A 10432-nucleotide genomic window follows, 5' to 3' on the forward strand; every position below is an offset into this window, starting at 1 on the left:
AAGGAAGAAAGAAAGGATCAGAGAAAATCCTCAGAAACCACCACAAAACAAGTAATAAAATGGCCATAAATACGTATCTATCAACAATGACTTGGAATGAAAAGGACTAAATGCTCCAATCAAAAGATATAGGTTGACAGAAAAGACAAAAAATAAAAGACCCATCTTGAAGCGCCTGAGTGGCTCAGTTGTTAAGCATCCAACACTTTATTTCTACTCAGGTCATGATCTCACAGCTATGAGATCAAGCCCCACACTAAGCTGGACCTTGCTTAAGATTTTGTCTCTTGCTCTCCCTCTGCCTTTCTCCCACTCATGCTCACTCTCTCACTCTAAATGAATGAATGAATGAATGAATGAATGAATGAATATTAAAAACTAAAAAATTTAAAAATAAATAAAAGTCCCATCTATATGCTGACTATAAGCGACTCATTTTAGACCTAAAGACACCTACAAATTAAAAGTGAGGAAATGGAGAAAGCCCATCATGCAAAGAGATATCAAAGCCAGAGCAGCAATACTCCATCAGTCCAAACAGACTTTAAAACAAAGACTATACCAAGAAACAAAGAACGACAGTATATAATAATAAAGGGGACACTCCAACAAGAAGATAAAACAATTGTAAATAATCATGCATCAAACATAGAAGGACCCAAATACATAAAACAGTTAATAACAAAGGGACTAATAAAATACAATAATATTAGGGAATCTTAACAGCCAACCTAAATTAATAGATCATCTAAACAAAAAATCAGTAAGGACACAATGGCTTTGAATGACACACTGGACCAGATGGGCTTAACAGATATATTTAGAACATTCCATCCTAAAACAGAGTGTATATCCTATTCAAGTACATATGGAATATTCTCCAGAAGAGACCACATATTAGCCCTCAAAACAACCCTCAACAAATTCAAGATGATTGAAATCATACCATGTATCTCTTCTGACCACAATGTTATGAAACTACAAGCCAACCACATGAAAAACTCTGGGAAGACCACAAATAAATGCTACATTCATTAAACAATGAATAAGTCAGCCAGTAAATAATAGAATAAAAAGTACATGGAAACAAATGACAATGAAAACAAAATGGTTCACACCTTTGATATGCAGCAAAAGTAGTGCAGAGGGAAGTTTATAGCAATACAAGCCTACCTCAAGAAGAAGGAAAATCTCAAACAATCTAAAGTTACACCTAAAGGAGCTAGAGAAAGAACAACAAAGCCTAAAGTGAACAGAAGGCAGGAAATAATAAAGATTAGAGCAGAAATAAATGAAATAGAAACTTTAAAAAAAATAAAAGATCAATGAAACCAGGAGATCGTTCTTTGAAAAAATCAATAAAATTGATAAAGCTTTAAGCCATACTTAGCAGGAAAAAAATAGAAAGGACTCAAATAAATGTAATTATAAAAGAGAGAAAGGAAATAACAATCAACACCACAGAAATACAAACAGTTATAAGAGAGTATTATCAGAAACCATATGCCAACAAATTGGACAACCAAGAAGAAATGGATAAATTACTAGAAATATAGAAAGTTTGAACAGACTGATAACCAGCAAAGAAATTCAATCAGGAATCAAAAAATTTCCAACAAAATTCTAGAACCAGATGGCTTCACAGGAAAATTCCACCAAATATTTAAAGAAGAGTTAATATCTACTCTTCTCAAACTATTCAAAAAATAGAAATGGAAGTAAAACTTCTGAATTCCTTGAGGCCAGCATCAACCCAGTACCAAAACCAGATAAAGACTTCACTAAAAAAAGATAACTACAGGCCAATATCTCTGATGAACATAGATGAAAAATCCTTAACAAAATACTAGCAAACTGAATACAATGCATTAATAAAAACCATTCATCATGATCAAGTGGAATTCACCCCTGGGTTGCAAGGTTGGTTCAATACTCGTAAATCAATCAACATGATACATTACATAGGTAAGAGACAGGATAAGATCATTTCAATAAATGCAGAAAAATTACTTGACAAAGTACATCCTTTCATGATAAAAACTTTCAACAAAGTAGGCTTAGAGGAAATATACCTCAACATACAGCAAAATCCCATAACTAATACCATCCTAAATGGGAAAAAAGGGACAGCTTTCACCCAAAGGTCAGGAACAAGACAAGGATGTTGATTCTCATCACTTTTATCCATAGTACTGAAAGTCCCAAAACAGCAATCAGACAACATAAAGAAATAAGGGACATCCAATTCAGCAAGGAAGAAGTAAAACTTTCATTATTTGCATATGACATTATACTACATATAGAAAACCCCAAAGACTCCACCAAAAAACTACTGAACTGATAAATGAATTCAGTGAAGCTACAGAATACAAAATAAATGTACATAAATCTGTTGCATTTCTATATACCAATAATGAAGCAGCAGAAAGAACAATTAAGGAATCAATGCCAACTACAATTGCACCAGAAACAATAAGATACCTAGGAATAAACCTAACCAGAGAGGTGACAGACCTGTACACTGCAAACTATAAAATACTAATGAAAGAAACTGAAGACACAAAGAAATGGGAAGATAGTCTATGCTCATGGATTGGAAGAACAACTATTGTTAAAATGTCTATACTACCCAAAGTAATCTACATATTCAATGGAAGCCTATCAAAATGCCACCAGCATTTTTCACAGAGCCAGAACAAACAATCCTAAAATGTGTATGGAACCACATAAGACCCCAAACAGCCAAAGCAATATTGAAAAAGCAAAACTAGAGACATGACAATTCCAGACTTCCAGTTTCATTATAAAGCTGTAGTAAATCAAAACAGTGTGGTAGTGGCACAAAAATAGACACACAGATCAACAGAACACAAAAGAAAACCAAACATAAACACAATTACATGGTTAATTAATCTTCTGCAAAGTACAAAAGAATACCCAAAGGGGAAAAAAACTCTCTTCAAAAATGGTGCTGGGAAAACTAGACAACAACATGCAAAAGGATGAAACTGGACCACTTTCTTATACTATACTCAAAAATAAGTTCAAAATGGATGAAAGACCTAAATGTGAGACCTGAAACCATAAAAATCCTAGAAGGGAGCACAGGCAGTAACTTCTCTGATACTGGCCACTGCAACTTTTTTTAGATAGATCTCCTGCGGCAAGGGAAACAAAAGCAAAAATAAACTATTGGGACTACATCAAAATAAGAAGCTTCTACACAGCAAAGGAAAACAAAACTAAAAGGCAACCTACAGAATGGGAGAAGATATTTGCAAATGACATATCCGATAAAGGGTTAGTATCCAAAAAATATGAAGAACTGATACAATTTAACACGTCAAAAACAAATAATTCAATTAAAAACGTGCAAGAGACATGAACAGACATTTCTCCAAAGACGACATTCAGATGGCCAAAAGACACATGAAAAAATGTCCATCACTTATTAGGGAAATGCAAATCAAAACAATATCACTGCACACCTGCCAGAGTGGCTAAAATTAACAACACAAGAAACAACAGGTATCGGTGAGAATGTGGAAAAAGGAACCGTCTTGCACTATTGCTGAGAATGCAAACCGGTGCAGCCACTGCGAAAAACAGTATGGAAGTTCCTCAAAATGTTGAAAATAGAACTACCTTATGATCCAGTAATCACACTACTGGGTATTTACCCAGAGAATACAAGAACGCGAGGGCACCTGGGTGGCTAGGTCAGTTGAGAATCCAACTTCAGCTCAGGTCATGATCTCACAGATTGTGAGTTTGAGTCCTGCACTGGGCTCACTGTCAGTGCAGAGCCTGCTTTGGATCTTCTGTCCATCTTTCTCTCTACCCCTCCTCCACTTGCGCTCCCTCTCTCTCGAAAATAAACATTAAAAACAACAACAACAATATAAGAACACCAGTTCAAAGGGATACGTGCACCCTGTGTTTATAGCAGTACTGTTTGCAAACGCCAAGATTTGGAAGCAGCCCATGTGTCTATCGATTGATTAATGAATAAAGTAGATGTGATATATATACATATACGATTGAATATTATTCCACCATAAAAAGGAATGAAATCTTGCCATTTGTACCAACATAGATGGAGCTAGAGAGTATTAAGCTAAGCAAAATAAGTCAGTCACAGAAAGGCAAGTACCATATGATTTTACTCATGTGTAATTTAAGAAAAGAAACAAGCAAAAAGGAAGAGTCAAACTAAGAAACAGACTCTTAACTACTGAAAACAAACTGATGATTACCAGGGAGAAGGTGAGGGGTAGAGGGGTTGGGATATGTTAAAATAGGTGATGTGGATCAAGGAGTGGACTTCTTGTGATAAGTTGTATCACTATATTGTATACCAGAAACTAACATTACACTGTATGTTAACTGGAATTAAAATAAAAGCGTAAAAGAATATTACAAATGAAGACGGGTTAAAGAGACATCTTGTGACATCAGCAAGCATAGTAACATTCCCATTTTAGGGGTCCCACAAGGAGAATAAAGAGAGACCAAGGAGCAGAAAACCTATTTGAAGAAATAATAGCTACAAATTTTCCTAATCAAGGGTAGGAAACAGACATCCAGGTCCAGGAAACACAGACCACCCCTAATAAGATGAACTCAGTGAGGTCCACACCAAGACACACAATAATTAAAATGACAAAGATTAAATATAAAGAGAAAAACTTAAAAGGAGGGAGAAGAAAAAATAGTAACACACAAGAGAAACTCCTTGAAGCTATCATGTGATTTATCAGCAGAAACTTTGCAAGCCGGAAGGGAGCGGCACAATATATTCAATGAAAGCCAAAAACCTATAGCAAAGAATACTCTACTTGACAAGTTTATTTAAGTGACGTGGGAGGGAACACCATAACTAGAAAAAAGGTATGAGATGAAAATATTTCATAGGTTAAAGCAAACACATAGTAAAAATAATAGATTAATCACTTATAAAGGCAGTATGGAGGTTAACACACAAACTTACTAATGAAATGAAATCTACAAAAATTGGTCAAGGGATAAACAAAGTAAAAAGATGTAAAGTACGGAAGGGGCAGTAAAAATTGAGTGCTTTTAGAATGGGTTCAAACTTCAGTGACTAGAAACTTAAGTTTGCTCTACACATAAGATGTTATATGTGAACTCCATGGTAACCACAAACAAAAACCTGTAATAGATACACACACAAAAATAAATAAAGAGAAAGGAATCCATACATAACTCTAAAGAAAACCATCAACCCACAAGGCAAGAGAGCAAAAGAGAAAGAAACAGAACTATAAAACAACCAGAAAACAATGAACAAAAATGACAATAAGTATATACCTATCAATAATTACTTTAAATGTTGGGGCATATGGGTGGCTCAGTCGGTTAAGCATATGACTTTGGCTCAGGTCATGATCTCAGGCTTCATGAGTTTGAGTCCCGTGTCAGGCTTTGTGCTGTCAGCTCAGAGCCTGGAGACTGCTTTGGATTCTGTGTCTTCCTTTCTCTCTGCCCCTAGCCTGCTCACACTCTGTCTCTCTGCCTCTCTCTCTTTCAAAAATAAACAAACCTTAAGAAGAAGAAGAATTATTATTTTAAATGTAAATGGACTAAATGCTCCAATCAAGACATATGTAACCAAATGGATTTAAAAAACCAGAAAAACAAAACATCTATGTGCTACTTACATGAAACTAACTTCACACCTAAAGACACATGCAGATTGAATGTGAATGAAAAAAACTACTTCATATAAATGAAAGCAAAAAAAGAGACAGGGATAGCAATATTTATATTGAGAAAAACAAGATTTTAAAACAAAAACTAACAAGAGACAGAAAAGGTCATTACATAATGATAAAGAAATCAGTCCAACAAGAGAATATAACCATTGTAAATATCTAAGGGTCCAACATAGGAGCACCCAAATACATAAAGCAAATAATAACACACATGAAGGGAGAAATTGACAGTAATACAATAATAGAACACTTTAACACCCCCACTTACATCAATAGATAGATCATTCAGACAGAATATCAGTAAGAAATCAGTGGCTTTGAATGATACATTCAACCAGATGGACTTAACAGATCTATGTAGAATGTTCCACCCCCCAAATGACTGAAACACATTATTTCAAATGCACATGGAAGATTCTCCCAGATAGATCACATGTTAGGGCCACAAAACAAGTCTCAATAAATTTAAGAAGACTGATATCATATCAAACATCTTTTCTGACTACCATGGGATGAAACTAGAAATGAATTGCATAAGGAAAAAAACTGGAAAAAACCATAAACACATGGAGGCTAAACAACACGCTACTAAGCAATCAGTGGGTCAATTAAAAAAAATTAAAGATGAAATCAAGAAACACCTAGAGACAAAATGAAAACCAATGTCCCCAAATCTTTGGAATATAGCAAAAGCAGTTCTAGGAAGGAGGTTTATAATGATACAAGCCTTTCTCAAAAAGCAAGAGAAGTCTCAAAAAATCTAACCTTACACCTAAATGAGCCAGAAAAAAAGAACAACAACAACAAAGCCAAAGTTAGTGGAAGGAAGAAAATAATACAGATTAGACTAGAAATAAATGAAAGACTAAAAATAAAATAGAAAATATCAGTGAGAATAAGAGCTGGTTTTGTGCAAAGGCAAACTTGATAAACCTTTAGCCAGACTAATCAAGAAAAAAAAAGAGTGGACTCAAAATCAGAAATGAAAAAGAAGTTACAAATTGTTATCATAGAAATACAAAGGATTCTAAGAGATCAGTATAAAAACTCTATGCCAACAAATTGGACAACTTAGAAAAAAAGGGATAAATTCCAAGAAACATAAAATCTTCCAAGACTGAATCAGGAAGAAACAGAAAATCTGAACAGACTAATTACTAGAAACAAAATTCAATGGGTAATCAAAAAATTCCCAACAAATTCCAGGCCAGATGGCTTCACATGTGAAGTCTAGCAACATTTAAAGGATAGTTAATACCTATCCTTTGCAAACTTGCAGAAAGTAGGAGAGGCAGAAAAGCTTCCAAATACGTTCCATGAAGCCAGTTAACCCTGATACCTAAACAAGACAAAGACACAACAACAACAAGAAAATCACAGACCAATATCTCTGATGAACGTAGATGCAGAAACCTTCAACAAAATATTAGCAAACCACACTCAACAATACCTTAAAAGGATCATTAACTATAATTATGTGAGATTTATTTCAGGGATGTAAAGATGGTTCAATAAGTCCAAACTGACCAATGCGCTAGATCGCATTAACAAAATGCAGGATAAAACCATATGATCATTTCAATACATGCAGAAAAAGCATTTGACAAAATTCAACAGTTCCTCATAATAAAAACTCTCAAGAACATAGGTATAGAAATAACATACTTTAACACAGTAAAGGCTATATATAACCCACACATAATTAACATCAAACTCAATGGTGAAAGCTGAAAGTTTTTCCCCTGAGATCAATGTCCACTCTCAACACACTAGTGGAACTTTAATTCATCATAGTTCTGGAAATCCTAACCACAGCAGTCAGACAAGAAAAACAAAAGGTATCCAAATTGGTAAAGAAGAAGTATCACTATTTGCAAATGACATGACACTATAGAGAACCTTAAAGTTCCCCCTAAAACCTATTAGATCTTATAAATCAGTAAAGTTGCAGGATACAAAATCAATACACAGAAATTTGTGGTGTTTTGGTACACTAATAATGAAAGAGCAGAAAGGGAAATAAAACAATCCCACTTACAAATGCATCAAAGAAAATAAAATACTTAGAAATACATTTAACCAATTAGGAGAAGGACCTTCATTCTGAGAACTATGACGGCGATAGAAGGCTACACCAGCCAACGCCACTTAGGGACTGAGGGACCAATTCCCCTGCTTCCTGGAGGGCTGCTGGTTGACAGCCTTCCACTGAGTCTCTCCAGAAAGTCCCTCTGCTGCCTTAAAAAAGCCACCGTACCTGAGGCCACACCTCCTTCCTGGGGACCCACATTCAATGCCTGGTTGACAAGAGGGTTTGAAGGCCAGGACGCACACCCCAACCTGGAACATGGCTGAGGGAACTCTGCCTCAAAGCACCCCACCCACTGCAGTCGAGCTCTGTCTGCCTGGACCTGTGCTTCCCACTCCTTCCCGCCCCTGCCCCTGCCCCAGAAGCAACCTAAAAGAATCTTCTCTAGGGGCGCCTGGGTGGCTCAGTCAGTTAAGCATCTGACTTTGGCTCAGGTCATGATCTTGCAGTTCATGGGTTCAAGCCCCACAATGGGCTCTGTGCTGACAACAAGGAGCCTAGAGCTGCTTCGAGTTCTGTGTCTCCCCCTCTCTCTGCCCCTCCCCCAAGTTGCACTCAGTCTCTCTCTTTCTCAAAAATAATAAATAGGCATTAAAAAAAATAACAACAAAATCTCTAAAAACACCTTCCTACCTACTACTCTCAGCTCAGAATCTGCTTGCCAAAGGAGCCCAGCCTGCAACACTTACCGTCCTCATGTGTGCAGTGGGATGGTCACGGTACCAAGCTCATCGGGTTGTTTACAAGTAAAACCCCGAAATCCTTGAAAGTGCTGAGAACCATACCCATGCTAGGGTTTCAATGTTTGTATCCTCTCCAAAATTCCTATGTTGAAATCCTAATGCCCAAGGTGATAGTACTGGTAGGTGGGGCCTTTGGGGGTGATTAGGTCTTGGGGACAGGAGCCTCATGAATGGGACTGAGGTCCTTATAAAAGTGGCCTGAGAGCTCCCTCACCCCTGCCTCATGAGGACATGATGAATGTATGACTCCGAAGAGGCTCCTCACCTGACTGGGCCCTGATCTCTGACTTCAGCCTCCACAACCAAGAGAGACACACTGCTGTTGTTTACAAGCCCTTAGTCTGTGGGATTTTTGTTACAGCATTCCCAATAGACTAAGACTCCTTCATTCACTAGATGTTAGCCATTATTAAGAGAGAGTTCGATCTCTTAAAGTCCTTAACCTCTGTGATTGGACCCAGATGACGTCACCAATCTTTTTCATCCCTCTGTTCAGACACTTCATGCCCAAAGCAACCAGGCTCCTGGCTGCCTTGTTTGTTTTCTCATCTCTGAGCCTCTGCCATGTTCTTCCTTCCTCCTGGAGGGCTGGTCTTGATCCTATAATGTTCTGCAGGTCTGCCTCCAGCTACTTTCCACAAGGCCTCCAATTGTGCATAACGTCCACATGCACTCCAGAGGTAGTCACACAGCACACACCCAGTACCAGCACTGGCGGCATGCTCACTGCCCTTGTCAGATCACAGACTTCTGAAGGTCTACCTCACCTTTGCCTTTGTAGCCTTCTTGCGCTGGCCATTTTAGGCATACACTGGAAAATCTGAATCAAGTCAAGCATTCCAAAAATACCTGTCATTTAATCAAGAGCTTTGGCCCCCTGGGGCTGCCACTTCAAGGTGGGGGGGGTGGACACCACACATCCAACAGTGCCCTCTTCTGGCCAAAATCAGCCCTCAAAGAGAAAAGAAGATGGGCATAGGTGACATCTGAGAACTCATTATGTTGCATATGACAACACACATTTATATTGCATATGACAACTGTATAGCCTACCGAGGGTTTCCTATGGGTTTCCTTATGCTAGGCTAAGCACTTTATATCCACTCTCTCATTAGGTCATGCTCTTTCTATAAGGTATAGCAGATTCTGCAACCAAGAATATGATAAAATAGTCCAAGCAAATTCTATTAAAACAAAAGTACTGGGTTTTAACATGTTTGTTCAAATTTTAGAAGGACAGAATCCAACGTTGTGTTGGAACATAATGTCAAAAAGAAAGTTCTGTTTTATGATATTCTTCAAAAGCTTCATTTTAAAATAAATAAAAGCAACATAAAATAAAATAAATAGTAGGATGCAACAAGATCTGTATTCTTGGTGGAACTTTAGTGGTCACTTCTAAGACATCAACATTCTCCAAGGGGCCAGGTGCTCCCTACTCGAGGGAGGTAGAGCAAGAGGAAGACTAATTTGACGATGGCCTGAAGATACTAAGGTGGAACAAAGAGTTACCTGGAAGTGTGTCTGTGTTGGCAGAGTGGGAGACAAGGGCAGTTAAGATGGGATGGACAGGGTGACTGGAGTTCCTTAGTGAACATGTCAGTCTTGATCCCCTCAACCTCTCCCTGATCTGGATAGGATCCGAGTTGGAGCAGAAAGACACAGAAGGACTCTTAGTAACATGTCTAAAGTCACCAATCCAAGTTGTGACCCAGGACCCCTTCCCAGGCAGAAAGTCTCTCTGTGTAAAGTGGGCTATGCTGCAAGTAGAGAGACTCTCAACCCTAAGAACAGTGGCTAACCCTATAAAATAAGGAAGCTCTTGTCAATAGTAGCTCAAGGAAGCTACGTGAATCCTGCCATTC

This window comes from Hyaena hyaena, unplaced genomic scaffold, assembly GCF_003009895.1.
Source record: "Hyaena hyaena isolate Hyena2069 unplaced genomic scaffold, ASM300989v1 scaffold_1767, whole genome shotgun sequence".
NCBI classification, from domain to species: domain Eukaryota; kingdom Metazoa; phylum Chordata; class Mammalia; order Carnivora; family Hyaenidae; genus Hyaena; species Hyaena hyaena.